An 18,758-nucleotide genomic window follows, 5' to 3' on the forward strand; every position below is an offset into this window, starting at 1 on the left:
TTTTGTAGCATAATGGTAAAAGTTGGATATGATGTATATGAAGTTTGAAAGTTCAAATCCCTTCGCGATAGATATATTTTTATCTAATTATATATTTATATATATCCGGGAGAGAAGGTCAGATGAGGCAATTGGAAGTTTCCCTTACGAAACCCCTTGTATGGATCTATGAGGACATCATGACGGCCGATTTGTATGGGCACAAACCAAGTCAAGAGGTTGTGGCGCTTTTAAAAAATGCTAGTCAACCTCGGTCACATCATCCATTTATGCTGTGACATTTAAAAACGAGCAAAGTTGATATTAATCCCCTTCAAACTCCTTCGACCTATAAGCAAAGTTGTGAACTATTATTTTCTAGCTCTAAAATAATGACAATGCCACGAAACCATCATGGACAAACAAAAATAGATTGATAATTAGGGAGCCACAAAATGTAAGGACTAAATTTTGAGGTTCAAAATGAAATTTTATCCAGATAAAACATGTTATAAATATATAATATATAAAATATTGATTTATTATATATATATATATATATATATATATATATATATATATATATAAATGTTGATATTAGTTATAATATGAAAATATAGAAGTGTTGGATAATTAAAAAATTATTAGTTGGATCAGGTCAACTGCGGAGCTGAAAGAGAAGGAGAACTAGAGTAGTGTTTCTTTATGGTTAGATTGGCCTTATCTGATTCAACAGAAAATTTTGCTTTACAATGACTATTAAGATTGCCTTATGGTGTCATGGTAACTGTCATTGTGCATTGACTCATTCTCAGGCAAATGCTCTTCTGTGAAATAATGACAACATTTGTACTTACATGAGGCACTTGCAAATGATAATCAAAAGCAAAAAAGATAGAGGGTAATAGTAAGGATCCAATTAATGCATGGTATCTAATTTCTAGAAATGGCTTAAAAGAGGTAAAAACCAAATGAATAACACAGATGCGAAAGAATGGTAGATAACAAATAAACGGGGCAGATTTTGCATGGCCTTCAGATGGAGCTGAATAGTAAACCTGTTCAGTGAAAATCTTTAACAAATATTTTATATTTTATAAATGGGTTGTTAGAATTAGTTATTTTTATATTATGAACATACTTTTGTTTGCTAGAGTTAAACCTAATTTCTTTTTTTTATGTGTAAATTTTGAAAGTTTAGTATTTAATTCTTCTAATTTTAATTTCAGATCATTATTTTCTGTAGCTAGTTGATCTTTTTCTTTAAAAATAAGTTTATTTTTTTAGGTAGCTATAGTTTAAAAATTATTTATTTCTTTCCTAATTGTTTTAATTCGAAAAGAATCTTCAATGCATTTTGTAATTCTTCTAACATAAAATCAAAACACAATTTCGGTTTTACCTTATCTTTTTGTGTTATAAAATACAAGTTATTTACCTTTTGTTTTTCTTCTTCTTTGGAGATGAAATTTTCGCTATTGCTTCAAGTTGTCTTCTTCTTCTTTTTCTTTCTTGTCTCCCCCTTAACTGAAGTTTTCTTTCCTCTTTTCTCTTTCTTCTTTTTTTTTTTTTTTTGTTCAGCTCCTTCTTAGTTGAAGCTTTACTTCTTTCTTCTTGCTTCTTTTTCTTCATCATCCTCAGGAATTATCTGAAGTTTTTGATGATTAAGGATAGGTTTTCATCTTCAGCACCAGATTCCTCAATTTCTATGTTGTCTTCTAGATTTGAGGACTTGAATGCTAATATTATCTTCCTTTTATTGCTATCCTCTTCTTCTTGATTCATTATGGTTAGCTCATGGGTCATGAGAGAACCCAACAGCTCCTCTAAGAATAGCAAGTTTAGATTCTTTACCTCTTGAATAGCCGTCACTTTCTCTTCCTATGACCTAGCAAAGATCTAAGAATCTTCCTCACAAAATTAGCATTAGTATATGGTTTTTTTAATGATTTAAAATTATTAATAATATTTATAAATCTTAAAAATATTTCAAAAATAGATTTATATAATTGTATTGTAAATATTTCATAATTTTGTGCTAGCATATTAATTTTTGATTCTTTCACTTTATTAGTTCCTTCATAAATTATTTTTAATTTATCCCAAATTTTCTTAGCAAAACAGCACGTACAAATTCTATTAAATTTATTTTTATTAAGTGCACAATAAAGTATATTCATTGCCTTTGCATTCAATTGTGCTAATTTCTTTTCATTATTGTCCTATTCACTTTCGTATTTGGGAATATGAACTCTATTTATAATTTTAATGGGTGCATGTGGGTTATGTACTATTATATTATATAAATCATAATTTTGTGCTTGAATAAAATTTTTCATATGCGATCCACATCCTTGGAGACCAGAACGCAAGTTCTTGGATGCCACCCTTCCACACCATGCAAAACAAAAGCACTGTGCACATGGGATGCACAATATTGCCCCCCAAGCCGAGCTCTCATGCCGAGTACTCTAGATTGAGCTCCCATGCCGAGCACTCCAGGCCGAGCTCCATATGGAGCACTCCAAGCTGAGCTCCCAAGCTTAGCTTTGATGTCGAGATCTCCAGGCCGAGCTCATAGGCTGAGCATTACAAGTTGATCGAGCTTTAATGCTTCGTACTCCATGCCAAGCTCTCATGTTGAGCACTCCCATGTCGAGTCTCCTACGGCCAAGCTCATGATGGTTGAGCATTCGATGGCCAATTCTTTGACAACTGAACTCCGAAAGGTTGAGCTCACAAAAGCCGAGGCCAAGCACTCGAGGTCGAGCTCTCATGCCTAGCACTTCAGGCCGAGTTCCTAAGCTGAACAATTCAAGTTGAGCTTCAATGCCAAGCACTCTAGGATGAGCACTCCAGGCCAGGCATTTAAGGATTAATGATCTAGAAAAATCACTATAGTTGGATGTTTTGTATTCTCTTGCTATTTCTCACTATTATTCTAATACCCTGCCTAACTTAAGCATCGAAGGATGCTCGGCTAGGGCCACCCTAGCAGATCTTTCTCTTCTCTTTTTGTATAGATCCGCGACTCCACCGAAGATCCGTGCTCCGCCTTCCACCATCGTGGACCTAACGGATTGATTGGTGGCCTCCATCCTCCAAATCATCAAAATATGGTCGGGTAGGATGTCACGCCCCCGATTATGGGAATCGCTGCATACTCATAGGGAACTCCCCCACAAGCATGCAAGGCATCTCATAATGATATCACAAGCAAGCAGTGAAACACCCCCGACCTGAGATCGCAAGCCAAGAGTCATCATAAAAACCATTGCATACTCATGGGGAACTCCCCCCACAAGCATACAGGGCATCTTATAATGATATTATAAATAAGCAGTGGAATATATTTAAATAATCAATGTTCAAACTTTAATTTAAATAACTAGAATGTCTCACAAAACCAATAATATTTAAAAGATCTTACATCAAACTCTAGTCAAATCTTGATCTAAATTCAAAGGTATCAAATTTTGTCTTTGGTCATTCTTTCGATGATAACCCCGTGCCATCTTAGTTCTTAGAATCTGTAAAAATAGTAAGATATGAAATAATAAACCACACAACCCAATAAGTAATGAACACTTTAACCAGATTAATCAGGCAATAAATTAAATAATTATTTATAGAAAATAAGCATATGGAATTCATCAATTCAAAATCAAATCTCAATACGTAGTATTATCAAAATATCATGCATGTCAAATTTAATCTTTCTCAAAATCGAATTTCGTTCGTAAATCCAAATTATTTCAAATCATCAAGTTCTTCTCATCAACCATGAGCTATGACCTTATTTTCTTTGTGGCAGGATCATAATACCACGTATCTACTTGCGGTATGCCACGCATCATCTCACAGCAAAGTTTGATTACGTATCTGCTTATAGTATGTCATGCATCTTCTTGTAACATAAGTTTTTTAGGACAAATTAAGTGCCAAAATATTAGTTCCCATTAGTGGGGTCTTTAAACTAAAGAGATTCTCAGAACGTATAGAACAGAGAAGAGCTGAGATGAAAAGAGAACTGATGTATTAGGCTTCTCTCACTAAAACATTATATTTCTCTCACTGGCATGGCACGAGCTACAGTGCTCGGCTACAGTGCCTTGCTTCAGTAGAAAATTAAACAATGCTTACAGGAATCAAGTATTTATAGACTTGTGAAGAGCTGCCCTGCTGAGTCTTGCTCTGGAAGAAACCTGGTAGCTTGCAGGGGAAGAAGACAAGCTTGGTATCTTGCTGAGGAAGAAGAAGAAGCCAGCTGTGGTGGAGTGCCAGCTGTCCAGCTGAGTAGAGAATTCTAGAATCGATCTTCAGCCGGCTGTGTTGCTGAGATGATGATAGTTGATAGGCCCCCTCAAGCCGAGGATACTGGAAGAATTCGAAGCTTGGTTGTAAGAAGAAGATGACGCTGAGTCGAAAGGGGCTTCGTGAATATGTCAGCCGGTTGATCAGAAGAGGTGATATAAGACAGGTGAACTTCTTTGGAGAGTACCTTTTCATGAATGAAATGATAGTCTATCTCTATGTGCTTGGTGCGAGCATGAAAGACCGGATTATTGGCAAGAGACATGGCTGAAACGTTGTCGCAGAAGATTTCAGTAGGCATTGTGAATTTGCCAATTAGTTCGGATAGCAGTCTGCGAAGCCAAATTATTTCAGAGGCTTCTACTGCAAGTGCGCGATACTCGGCTTCTGTGGAGGACCTGGCAACTGTGGGTTGTTTTTTTGCACACCAGGAAATTGGATTAGAGCCCAGGTAGATGCAGAAGCCAGATGTTGAGCGTCTATCTGAAGTATTCCCTGCCCAGTCTGCATCACTGAATGCAGTTAGGACCAATGGGCTGGGAACGTAGGTCAATGAGTAGTCCAGAGTACCCTTGATGTAGCGAAGAACCCTTTTAAGGTGTTGAAAGTGAACATGTAAAGGGTTATGCATGAACTGACAAAGGAAGTTTGTTGCAAATGATATGTCAGGTCTGGTCACAGTAAGATATTGCAGTGACCCAGCCAGACTTCGATAGAAATCTGGATTGGAGAAGGGAGTGGAGTCCTCTGAAGCTATGCAAGATAATGTAGAGAGAGGAGATGTGAGTGGCTTACAGTCTTGCATCCCTGCTTTTTCAAGAATCCTAGTAGCATATGTCCTCTGACTCAGGATAACACCACTATCAGTGTAGGTTGCAGAAATGCCCAAGAAATAAGAGAGCTGACCCAGATTTTTCATCTTAAATTGGAGGTGAAGTTGGGCAATCAAATCAGAAGTAGCAGAGGGATCATTTCCAGTGACAAGAATATCATCAACATATATGAAAACATAAATTTGAACGCCAGTCTGCTGATATAGAAGAAGTGAGGGATCAGCCGAACTTGTTCGAAAGCCCTTGTTGAGTAAGAATCCGGACAGAGTAGCGTACCATTGACGAGGGGCTTGTTTGAGACCATATAAAGCCTTCTTGAGCCTGCAAATGTGATTGGGAAATACAGGGTCCGCAAAACCTTGCGGCTGTTCCATGAAGACAACTTCATCAAGCTTCCCATGCAAGAAGGCATTGGATACATCTAACTGTGTGATCTGCCATTTGTATGTGAGAGCTAGTGTGATGAGTGCTCGAATGGTTGGGAACTTTGCTACAGGGCTAAAAGTTTCAGTGTAATCAAGTCCATACTCTTGTTTAAATCCTTGAGCCACTAGCCTTGCCTTATGCCTTGCAATAGAGCCATCAGAATTCTTTTTGAGCTTGAATGTCCAGCGGCAGCCCAGTACATGTTGATTTGGTGGTCGCGGGACCAGATCCCATGTTTGTTGATCCATTAGAGCAGTGATCTCTTGAGACATAGCCATTCTCCAAGCTGAATCAGACGCTGCCTTAGTGAAGCAGGTAGGTACTTCAGCCGCTGAATCGTTTGCCAGTAAAGAGAAAACTCGTTTAGGCTTAAGTGATCTGGTTTGTGCTCTTGTGACCATGGGGTGTCGTTTTGGATTTTGAGGAGTGAATGAAGGTGCGGAAGCGGGGTTGGGTAGGGAGGAAGATGAAGTGGTTGATGTATTTGTGGGATCTGAAAGTAGAGGCGGAGATGCAGGTTTTGTAGATGCAGAAGTATTGTAGGAACTGGAAGAAGGTGGAAAGCATAATGAGCTAGGAAGTAACAGAGGATAGGGTAGAATAGGAGGCTGAGTAGATGTAGACTTCTTAGCTTCAGAGAAAGGGAAGTGAGTTTCATCAAATTTCACATGTCTGGACACAAAAACTCGACCATTTGTGGGACTATAGCATCTGTACCCTTTATGAGAGGTGGAATAGCCTAAGAAGACACATGGTGTGGATCGTGGCTGAAGCTTACTGGTGGTGTATGGTTTAAGCCAAGGAAAGCACCGGCATCCAAACACTTTGAGAAACCCATAATCCGGGACCTGATGAAATAAAATTTCATAGGGGGATATGTGGTCCAGGGATTCAGAGGGTAGTCTGTTTATTAAGAATGATGCAGTAAGAAGAGCCTCAACCCAGAAATGTGAGGGCATGGAAGCTTGAAGGAGCAGACTGCGAACCATCTCAATCAGGTGCCTGTGTTTGCGTTCCGCGATCCCATTCTGTTCCGATGTGTATGGGAAGAGAACTGCTGAACAATCCCATGTTTAGAGCATAAGGTATGAAACTGATGATTCTGAAATTCTCCTCCGCCATCAGAGCGAAGTTTTTTAATGGATGTAGAAAGCTGATTTTCAGCCATTGCTTTAAAGTGGACAAAGCAGGAGAACACGTCTGACTTAGCAACAATGGGGTACACCCAATTAAATCTTGAGTGGTCATCAATGAAGACTACATAATATCTGAAACCTTTCCCTGAAGACATGGGTGAGGGACCCCAAACGTCTGAATGGACTAAGGCAAGAGGTTGCCTGGTATGCTTCTCTGCAGCTTGAAAAGGTAATTTGTGGCTCTTTGATTGATTACATGTGACACAAGATGGCATCTCTGAGTAGGGCACTCCCTGCAGCCTGCACACTTGTGATACGGTAGCAGAATTGGGGTGGCCTAATTTGTGATGCCAGAGGACACTTGAGTTTGGTGAAGCCTGTAGTGCTGTTGTAGAGGCAGTGAAGGGTTTTGTGGTCGTTGTGGAAGATGAAATGGAGTAGAGACCATCAGTACACTGACCCTGAAACAGTGTCTGCCCTGTTGTCTTGTCCTTAATCACACATCCACCCGAGTCGAAAATGACAACACAATCATTATCAACAGCTAATTTATGTACTGACAGAAGATTGTGTGAAATTTGTGGTGAATGAAGCAATTGAGAGAGGCGAAAACTGTGAGAGTCAGTAGTAATCGTACTAGAACCGGAATGGGTAATGGGAATCGAATTGCCATCACCTACTGAAATCTGATCTGTACCGGGGAATGGTGATGCATTGTGAAGAGCAGCAGGGTCAGCTGTAATGTGGGAAGACGCTCCACTGTCGATGATCCAGTTTCTTGTTTGTGTGGAGGGAGGTGCTGTAAACAGCGCCTGATGGGTTGTATCTGGAGGGGAATACTGAGCATTTGGGTATAGGCGGAACCAGCAATTTGAAGCTGAGTGCCCAGTCTTCTTGCAGATTTGACACTCAATGAAGTTTGAGTTGTTACGCCCGGACCGTCCACTTCCTTGCCATCCTCTTCCCTGCCATCTGCCTTTATTTTGGTCATAGGACCATCGTCCACGTCCTCGGGGGAATTGGTTTCTTGATTGGCCCCTTCCACGGACAGCAGAGAGAGCAAAAGACGATGCTGTACTAGAATGCTGTGAGTCTTTGTTAAGCAGGATAATTTCTTCACTGTTCAATAATGCATAAAATTCATCTAGTGGGAGAGAGGAGGATCTAATTTGGATAGCAGTAGAGAAGGCGTCGTAGGCCGGTGGAAGACCATTTAGAATGTAGAGGATTATATCTTCTGATTCCATTGTGGAACCGGCTGCTGCCAGGGTATCTACCTTTATCTTGATCTCTCCCAGATATTGTTGCATGGATTTGTCATCCTTTTTCAAATTGTGGAGCTCATTCTTAATTTGAATGATGTGTGATCTGGAGGTAGAGTTTAGCCTTGTTTCTAAAGCAGACCAAATTTGAAAGCTATGGTCTAAGTTTACTACATGGTGTAGAATAGCAGGAGAAATTGTTGAATTAAGAGCAGTGGCTAAGAACTGATCAGTCAGAAGCCAATTATCATATTCTTCTGAGCTGCTGGAAGGGCCTGAGGGAGGTTTACATATAATTGATCCATCGAGGAAACCGAAAAAACCTGATGCTCGAAATACCCGAGAGATCTGCGATTTCCATGTAAGGTAGTTGTCCGATGCAAGTTGAATGGAAACAAGAGATGTGATTCTTGTAACCAGGAACTTGAGTTTTGGAGAGAATATCAAGTCGGATGAGTGTTGAACTTCTTCCGATCGAACTGAGGATGTCATTGACTCTTTTGCAGTGTCTGCCGCTGAGAGTAGTTACTTGGGGTGGGATATAGAGATTCGAGTGATAGTTGGGAAGAAGGAGGGTGAGAATTTGATGGAAGGGAGGACCGCCTGCTCTGATACCATAAAGAGATTCTCAGAACGTATAGAACAGAGAAGAGCTGAGATGAAAAGAGAACTGATGTATTAGGCTTCTCTCACTAAAACATTATATTTCTCTCACTGGCATGGCACGAGCTATAGTGCTCGGCTACAGTGCCTTGCTTCAGTAGAAAATTAAACAATGCTTACAGGAATCAAGTATTTATAGACTTGTGAAGAGCTGCCCTGCTGAGTCTTGCTCTGGAAGAAACCTGGTAGCTTGCAGGGGAAGAAGACAAGCTTGGTATCTTGCTGAGGAAGAAGAAGCCAGCTGTGGTGGAGTGCCAGCTGTCCAGCTGAGTAGAGAATTCTAGAATCGATCTTCAGCCGGCTGTGTTGCTGAGATGATGATAGTTGATATAAACATAGTTAGGCTGAGAGTTCAAAATAATCATGTAATTCATATCTTAGTTTAATAAAAATACAATAAATCATGCGATATCAAAATCAATCGAACGAATTCAATATTTCCAACCATGCATTATCATAATATTCCAAAATAAAGCATATTTAATAATAAAATATCGTTCGTCAATTCAAGCATCATAAATAGTATGATTTAAATTTATTAATACAATAATTATATAATTTGTTGATAAATCTAGAAAAAGAGTTACATTAGTTACCTTGCGAGTAAAACCAAACTACAAGTCTAAATAATTTCAGAATTTTTTCTCAGAATCTAAGACTCCGGTGAGCGCTCAATTGAAATCTCCGATAAGCACTATGAGCCAAGGTTGTTGGACGTCAAAAGGAGAAGAAAAAAAGAATGACAGTGGTTTAGCGGTGGCGATCAGCATAATCTATTTGTGGGCAGGCGAAAAGGGGGGTGAGGTCTTTAAAGCTGATGGAGTCTAGATTTTCTAGCTCCCATAGAAAATTGGAATAGAGGAGGAGTCCGTCTCCTACTCCAAGTCGAATGAGGCTCTATTCTTTTTTTTCATCTCCAACTCCAAGTCAAACAAGGATTTATCTTTTTTTTTTTTTCATCTCCTAGTCCAACTCTTTCATCTGGATTAGTTAAGTGGATTGACCCCAGTTTCTTATTAGTTAGGCCCGGTATTATATAGGAGTTGGGCATCAATAGTTTACATCAAAGTTTTTAGATTATTGAACTAAGAGGTGTGCTATTAATAATCATCTACACTACTTAATCGTGCAATAAAGACGAGAAGAACGGTAAATGCTAGACGGAAATATCATAGGTTTCCCTTTATTTATGACTTTTATTTTTTTCCAAGTCGATAAATAAGCCCCTTACTCTTGTCTAATGAAGCTGCATTGAGTTAAGCATTGGAGTAGTCACTCATTTGTCCCTTTAATTATATGCTTTCCCTTTCACCCATTTCCAAGCTGTAGAGCTGGGTTAGGCCTCCCCTTCACCTGCCATTGCCGTCGTGGAGGGGGATTGCTTTATTCTTTTTGTCAGTCCGTAGTGAGATTAGCTCTCTTTGACACCTTGGTACCTTGCAACTGATCAAATGAAGCTGATCAGCCAGGGAAATGTTGGTATTCTGGGCTGGGCTCCTTTGCTTACGTATGTCCCTGAAAGAGATACCCACACCAACCTAATATAGTCTAATCCAATCTAATCCAATCTAATCCAATCTGATCTATATGTTAAGAGACAGAACAATTATGTTAACCCTGGGGCAAAGCCAGGCTCGTGAACAAGTCAACCAAGGAGGCAGCAGCGAGTCCATGACATAATGACCTCCCGTTCTTTAAATCCGCATTGTCTGCGAGTAGATTGAGAATGCTTATCATGGCGACATCATCACTGGGTTTTATGTTTAACAGGAACATTTCTTTGAGATCTATGGCTTCATTGAAAAAATTTACTCCAGCCATTGGCTTTAATCCTTGTGTTTTTTCATTGAAAAAATTTCGTGATTGCCTCCGGTTCAGAGATTCGGAATGAAGCTTAAGAAAAATGGTTAATGGTGCCCCATCAAAGCAACATGTGAGCAAAGTCTTGTTAGTTTTGACCATGAATATATCTGTCTACATCTTAGCAAGCGTAGCAAAACTCTATATTGGACACTCTTATGCCTTGAGGTAACAATTTCTACTGAGGAACGAGCTGCATGCCTGGTCTCCATGGTTTGCACTTGGATAATGATCATGTTTAGAATTGTGTATCCCCCAGACTCTGTTGCTCGTCGTCTTAGCATTCAAGGTATGATTGTAGGAGCCCAGATCCTGTTCAAGCAAGGTTGTTAAGTTATTGAGTAATTTAAGTTATCATGTATCATAAGCTATTTAATTTGTCATTCATAGTTTAACATGAATGTTAACCTTCATCATTCAATATGTCTCCATTGCTCTCTCTCTCTCTCTCTCGGCCTAACCATTACAACCAGTTTGTCATGATTGATTGATTATCGAATCCATTTTAGTGCAATATATATATGAACCATGAACTGAGTTTGTGGATATTAATGGAATACATGCAATACTATAGTGAATACATGATCATACCGTTATCCTTATATAGTGTAACAAAAATCAGTAAATAAGGCGACCAATGCCATGAGCTTAAGCTTAAGTTGGCAACCAATCGAAACTGGTTCGCTGCTTGTCCTAATTTTACTAGGCATGCGATATTTCTGAACTATTATGCCAAGAAGAGTACATTGTTTTTTAATTTCAAAAATTAAAAATTTCTAAATATAAGTATTTTGGAATTACTAAATAAAGTTTTTTACATGAAAAACTTAATCTCCACTCATGTTCCTAAAACTCCCTCTTCCTTTTTCGCTTCCCCTCCTCCATGGGCCGGCTCCATCTCTTATAAAATGTGTAGGCTCTTTGTTAGGATTTTAACTCTGTCGTGAGTTCGAATCTTCTCCAGTTTGTACAAACATGAACTTGTTATTTGTCACGCCCCGGACCCGGATCCGTGACACGGCCGTGCTATTGCCGACTACCGCCCACAATAGCATGCAGCCTCATACATGGGTAACAGGGTAGTCAAACCAACCAAACCTTTATATAAGAAAGCATTCTTAGTACAACATGCTGATCAGTACCCAAATACAGAGCTTCTATGTAGTTTATGTATACAAAAATATACTTGCTTTACCCCAAAAGAAAGAAGCCCTAATAGAAAATTAAAGTATCTCTGGCAGCTTTCAGTGGTGAGGATCTGAAAAAAAATATAAATAACGGTATGAGCTACACAGCTCAGTAAGTAATCATACATAATCTTACTGGATCGAACATAATGGTAATCATGTTTATGCAGGGTTTGAGAAGTTGACATGCGTATTATCTAATAATCGTCATGGCATAATATGTATGCAATTTAAACAAGCAGTAGTGCAAATCACAAAAATTTTCATAAAATATGCATATGAAACCGTGCCCCCGGCATGCCGTGGTCCATTCTCTCGGATGCTACTGCGAAGTCAGTCTCGGCCACTGGCGGGGCAGGCTCAGTTACTATTCAGCCACTGGCGGGGCAGGCCCAGTTACTATTCAGCCACTGGCGGGGCAGGCCCAGTTACTATTCAGCCACTGGCGGGGCAGGCCCAGTTACTATTCAGCCACTGGTGGGGCAGGCTCAGTTACCATTCAGCCACTGGCGGGGCAGGCTCAGTCATTCTCAGTAGCATCTTTGAGCCCATTATAGTGCCTCTGGGCTAGCTAAGACTTTATAAACTTACATGCATGATTAAAATATCAGCATCATCATGTTGCATACATAGCCATAACTTCTGGGATCATGCAAGTTACTTATGCATTGTAACATATCATGCATGAAACATATATACTTAAAAAAAATGCTGAGGAAACATTAATAACATGACATGATCCATAACAGGATTAGAACAGGTTACTTACTCTCTTCACAAATCATGTATACAATTCAAATTGTATGAAAAACACTGGTTCATCTTATAAAACGTAATACAAGATCTACGATAAGATTAAGACAGATTACTTACATCAATTCGCTTTCCAAATTGCTCAAGTCCAGGTGACAAATCCTTAATCACCTAAAACAACATCATAGGGTTTACATTATTCCCCATTTATTTATTATAAAATCTCTTAGTTCATCATACTATGAACTTACTTGCTTGGGTCCTATCCAAGGATTTAGCCCAAGTCCAATTTGAAGCCTTTGGGGTTCGATTTAAAACCAAATTGGGTCCACATGGGTTGATTGGGTTTTTAATTAAAGGATTGGGCCTCGTTTATAATTGGGTCCAACCTTTTCTAGCCAATTGGATCCTCTGATTTGGTCAATGTGGCTCATTTGGGCCTGAGTCAGGATTAGCCCAAGGTCAATTCGACCTTCTGTCAGTTGAATTGGGCTTGAATTGGGCCTGATTTACAATCAATTAGGTCTGCTGAGACCAACTCAGCTTAATTGGATTCGGACCCAATTTAATTTGGGCTTAATTCGGTTCAGATTTGACCCAATTTGCAGTTTGGGCTTGTCCAGACTTAGCCCAATCTAATTGAGCTCGGATTTAGACTTGCCCAGTCTAATTGAGCTTAGGTTAGTCAAATTTGGCTAAACCCCCTCTTTTTATATTATTTTTTTTCTTTCTTTTTCTTTTTCTTTCCCTTTTTCTTCCCTTTTTCTTCTCTTCTCCTTCTTCTTTTCTTCTCCTTCCCGAAGCTTCCTCTCCTCCCTTCTCTTTCATCCCGATCTCCCCCTTCCTCTCTTCTCCGACGATGGGAGCACGACGAGCGGAAAGGGAGGACGGCGAGCGGAAGAAGGCCGGGCCACAACCGGCGGCGTCCACGGCTAGGCCCAGCGGCGTCCTCGGCCGAGCCTGGGACGACGGTGCTCGCGGCCGAAGCCGGCGGCCGCCGCACACGACGAGGAGGATGAGTCTCCTCTTCCTCTCTTCTTTTCCCTCTTCCTTTCTTTCTTCATTCTTCTTCTTTTCTTCAACCTCCCTTCACCAACCCCATATTCTCTCTCTCTCACTCCCAAACCCTCTCTCTTCCTCTCTCCATTCTTCCCCTGTGAAGGAAGAAGGGGGGTTTGGGAGGGCCGAGCCACAGTCGGCGGTGTCACGGCCGGGCTCGCGGCGTCCACAGCCGCGCCTGCGGCTGAGCCCACGGCCGCGCCTGCGGCGGCCTTCTCTTCTCCCACGGGGAAGAGATGCCGGGAGAAGTCGGCGGCACTGCGGGATGTCCGCGGCCGCTCCCTTGGTCTGCCAGCGGCCGACGCCCGCGCCGACGGGATCACGGCTGAAGCCGATAGCCGTCGCCGGTGGCTCTCGGCCTGCCAACAATCCCCTTCCTCCCTTCTTTCTTTGTTTCTTTGTTGTCTTGCACAAAACAGGGGGAGAGAAGGCAGGGGGCTTACCTGGCTTCCGAAGGGGATTGCAGTGCCCCGTGCTCCAGTGCCTCCACTCCATCGCCTTTGCCGATTTAGGGGTTCCTCAGATTTTTGGAGAGAGAGCCAGTAGGGTTTAATAGATGCTCTTAAGAAGAAGGGGGGGGGGGACGAGTGCCACGCCCAGCTTCTTCTTGGTGAGGAGCTTGAACAGCTGGGTCCTCCTCTGATCCCCCACCTATCCCTAGTCACATCCATGCATAAAGCATGGGGTGGCAGCCATCAACAATGGGCCCCAGTTAGGTCCATTAGGTATCCTAGCCCAATGCTCGAGTACGGGCCCAAAAAGGAGTAATTGGGCCCAGTTGAATTTTGGGCCCAGGTATTACATCCTACCCCCCTTAAAATAAATTTCGTCCTCGAAATTAAACATACCTCAGGTGGACCGATGTAGCGAGGGCTCATTTTGCCGTATTGCCCGAATCGGACAACACTCCTCGAAAAGGACATTTTTAGGTAGACAAAGTTTCCCTCCAAAAATTTCAGTTCTCATAGCTTAACAAGAATCGCCCGGTAGGGGGCCCTGAAGATGGGTCCCTTTCCTAAGATCGATGGTGAATTCGATTTCTCAACCAGGGGTAATTCCTGATAATTCATCAGGGTAAATGTCTGAGTATTCCTTATTTCTTATAGCTACCTAGCAGTCAAGAGTTTAGGATGAAACTGAAATAAATTGCTTTCTTCGACTAAGGTATTATGACAATCTTAACATATTATGATACTCCAAACTACCCATTACCCCAAATTTTTACGGTTATAGTCTTGTTAAACCTAGAGCTCTGATACCACTAGATGTCACGCCCCGGACCCGGATCCGTGACACGGCCGTGCTATTGCCGACTACCGCCCACAATAGCACGCAGCCTCATACATGGGTAACAGGGTAGTCAAACCAACCAAACCTTTATATAAGAAAGCATTCTTAGTACAACATGCTGATCAGTACCCAAATACAGAGCTTCTATGTAGTTTATGTATACAAAAATATACTTGCTTTACCCCAAAAGAAAGAAGCCCTAATAGAAAATTAAAGTATCTCTGGCAGCTTTCAGTGGTGAGGATCTGAAAAAAAATATAAATAACGGTATGAGCTACACAGCTCAGTAAGTAATCATACATAATCTTACTGGATCGAACATAATGGTAATCATGTTTATGCAGGATTTGAGAAGTTGACATGCGTATTATCTAATAATCGTCATGGCATAATATGTATGCAATTTAATCAAGCAGTAGTGCAAATCACAAAAATTTTCATAAAATATGCATATGAAACCGTGCCCCCGGCATGCCGTGGTCCATTCTCTCGGATGCTACTGCGAAGTCAGTCTCGGCCACTGGCGGGGCAGGCTCAGTTACTATTCAGCCACTGGTGGGGCAGGCCCAGTTACTATTCAGCCACTGGCGGGGCAGGCCCAGTTACTATTCAGCTACTGGTGGGGCAGGCCCAGATACTATTCAGCCACTGGCGGGGCAGGCCCAGTTACTATTCAGCCACTGGCGGGGCAGGCCCAGTTACTATTCAGCCACTGGCGGGGCAGGCCCAGTTACTATTCAGCCACTGGTGGGGCAGGCTCAGTTACCATTCAGCCACTGGCGGGGCAGGCTCAGTCATTCTCAGTAGCATCTTTGAGCCCATTATAGTGCCTCTGGGCTAGCTAAGACTTTATAAACTTACATGCATGATTAAAATATCAGCATCATCATGTTGCATACATAGCCATAACTTCTGGGATCATGCAAGTTACTTATGCATTGTAACATATCATGCATGAAACATATATACTTAAAAAAAATGCTGAAGAAACATTAATAACATGACATGATCCATAACAGGATTAGAACAGGTTACTTACTCTCTTCACAAATCATGTATACAATTCAAATTGTATGAAAAACACTGGTTCATCTTATAAAACGTAATACAAGATCTACGATAAGATTAAGACAGATTACTTACATCAATTCGCTTTCCAAATTGCTCAAGTCCAGGTGACAAATCCTTAATCACCTAAAACAACATCATAGGGTTTACATTATTCCCCATTTATTTATTATAAAATCTCTTAGTTCATCATACTATGAACTTACTTGCTTGGGTCCTATCCAAGGATTTAGCCCAAGTCCAATTTGAAGCCTTTGGGGTTCGATTTAAAACCAAATTGGGTCCACATGGGTTGATTGGGTTTTTAATTAAAGGATTGGGCCTCGTTTATAATTGGGTCCAACCTTTTCTAGCCAATTGGATCCTCTGATTTGGTCAATGTGGCTCATTTGGGCCTGAGTCAGGATTAGCCCAAGGTCAATTCGACCTTCTGTCAGTTGAATTGGGCTTGAATTGGGCCTGATTTACAATCAATTAGGTCTGCTGAGACCAACTCAGCTTAATTGGATTCGGACCCAATTTAATTTGGGCTTAATTCGGTTCAGATTTGACCCAATTTGCAGTTTGGGCTCGTCCAGACTTAGCCCAATCTAATTGAGCTCGGATTTAGACTTGCCCAGTCTAATTGAGCTTAGGTTAGTCAAATTTGGCTAAACCCCCTCTTTTTATATTATTTTTTTTCTTTCTTTTTCTTTTTCTTTCCCTTTTTCTTCCCTTTTTCTTCTCTTCTCCTTCTTCTTTTCTTCTCCTTCCCGAAGCTTCCTCTCCTCCCTTCTCTTTCATCCCGATCTCCCCCTTCCTCTCTTCTCCGACGATGGGAGCACGACGAGCGGAAAGGGAGGACGGCGAGTGGAAGAAGGTCGGGCCACAACCGGCGGCGTCCACGGCTAGGCCCCGCGGCGTCCTCGGCCGAGCCTGGGACGACGGTGCTCGCGGCCGAAGCCGGTGGCCGCCGCACACGACGAGGAGGATGAGTCTCCTCTTCCTCTCTTCTTTTCCCTCTTCCTTTCTTTCTTCCATTCTTCTTCTTTTCTTCAACCTCCCTTCACCAACCCCATATTCTCTCTCTCTCACTCCCAAACCCTCTCTCTTCCTCTCTCCATTCTTCCCCTGTGAAGGAAGAAGGGGGGTTTGGGAGGGCCGAGCCACAGTCGGCGGTGTCACGGCCGGGCTCGCGGCGTCCACAGCCGCGCCTGCGGCTGATCCCACGGCCGCGCCTGCGGCGGCCTTCTCTTCTCCCACGGGGAAGAGATGCCGGGAGAAGCCGGCGGCACTGCGGGATGTCCGCGGCCGCTCCCTTGGTCTGCCAGCAGCCGACGCCCGCGCCGACGGGATCACGGCTGAAGCCGATGGCCGTCGCCGGTGGCTCTCGGCCTGCCAACAATCCCCTTCCTCCCTTCTTTCTTTGTTTCTTTGTTGTCTTGCACAAAACAGGGGGAGAGAAGGCAGGGGGCTTACCTGGCTTCCGAAGGGGATTGCAGTGCCCCGTGCTCTAGTGCCTCCACTCCATCGCCTTTGCCGATTTAGGGGTTCCTCAGATTTTTGGAGAGAGAGCCAGTAGGGTTTAATTGATGCTCTTAAGAAGAGGGGGGGGGGGGGGGACGAGTGTCACGCCCAGCTTCTTCTTGGTGAGGAGCTTGAGCAGCTGGGTCCTCCTCTGATCCCCCACCTGTCCCTAGTCACATCCATGCATAAAGCATGGGGTGGCAGCCATCAACAATGGGCCCCAGTTAGGTCCATTAGGTATCCTGGCCCAATGCTCGAGTACGGGCCCAAAAAGGAGTAATTGGGCCCAGTTGAATTTTGGGCCCAGGTATTACATTATTGATCACTGTTTCTATTTTGACTAGTAGCGGGTGATTGAAATGCACACACACAAGTTATAGATATTAGATTGCATTACATATTCATCACCCTCTTGTTCTCTTCTCTTGCTTTCCCCTACAAATATTGCAAACTCCTTGTCTTCCTCATTGCATGGTGCCCAAACTCACAACCCCCGCTACTGAGTCGTTGGGCGTGAAAGGGATTCCTTCGTGCAAATCCATTGTTGGATCATCCATTGGTTGCTTTAAGAGTTGTGCAGATAGATGTATAAATGATGGAGTTCGAAGTGCTTTGTGATATATCCGGTGGGTGAACCAATGGTGGATTAGTGCGAAAGAGGGTGAATCCTCCTTCCACATAAAAGAAGTAACCCTATTCCACACACTCTTTCACTATGGTTAAGATTGGAAATAGGCTCGAGCTGGGCTACGAGCTAGGCTTGAACAAGTTCAGATCGAATTTGGGCTTAAATATAGAGCCCATTTATTTTTTGGACCGAGTTTAAGTATGCCATTGGTCTGATCCGGATCTGTCCCAAGCCCAAATAAGGCTCGAAACTGAGCCCGAATTCAGGTCCAGATGAATTTATTTTTATATGTCGTTATTTGTAGAGAATAATAAAAAAGTAAATGACAAATTAATGAGTTTAGCTGAGACTAGTGCATCATGTATCATTTACTTATGTCATATAAGGGAGCTTAATTTTTAACTATCTTATTCACTTGTAAAGCAATATTATGGAATATTAAACTTCAATCGAGTTCGGTCTACACCTATTTTAGGCTCAAATGAGTAACTCGGGCCGGCCCAATCGGGCTTGGGTCAGCCCAGGACTTGGCTCAGATCGGGCTTGAATTTGAATTATTCAGACTTTTTTTGGATTTAAGTCCGGCCTGAAATCTATAAAAAAAAAAAATTTAGGCCGTTCGAAAGGTGCATGGGCAGGCCCAGCCTGGCCCACTTCTGGCCCTAAATGTGGTAGTGGCATGTACCACTAATTTATAATAGAAAAACAATCCGCGGGAGGACGCACGTGCAGCTCCTGGATTCGCACACGTGCTACCTTCCGTCTGCCGCTCCGGAAGGGACAGGGCATATATA

This window comes from Phoenix dactylifera, chromosome 5 (genome assembly GCF_009389715.1).
Source record: "Phoenix dactylifera cultivar Barhee BC4 chromosome 5, palm_55x_up_171113_PBpolish2nd_filt_p, whole genome shotgun sequence".
Taxonomy (NCBI): Eukaryota; Viridiplantae; Streptophyta; class Magnoliopsida; order Arecales; family Arecaceae; genus Phoenix; species Phoenix dactylifera.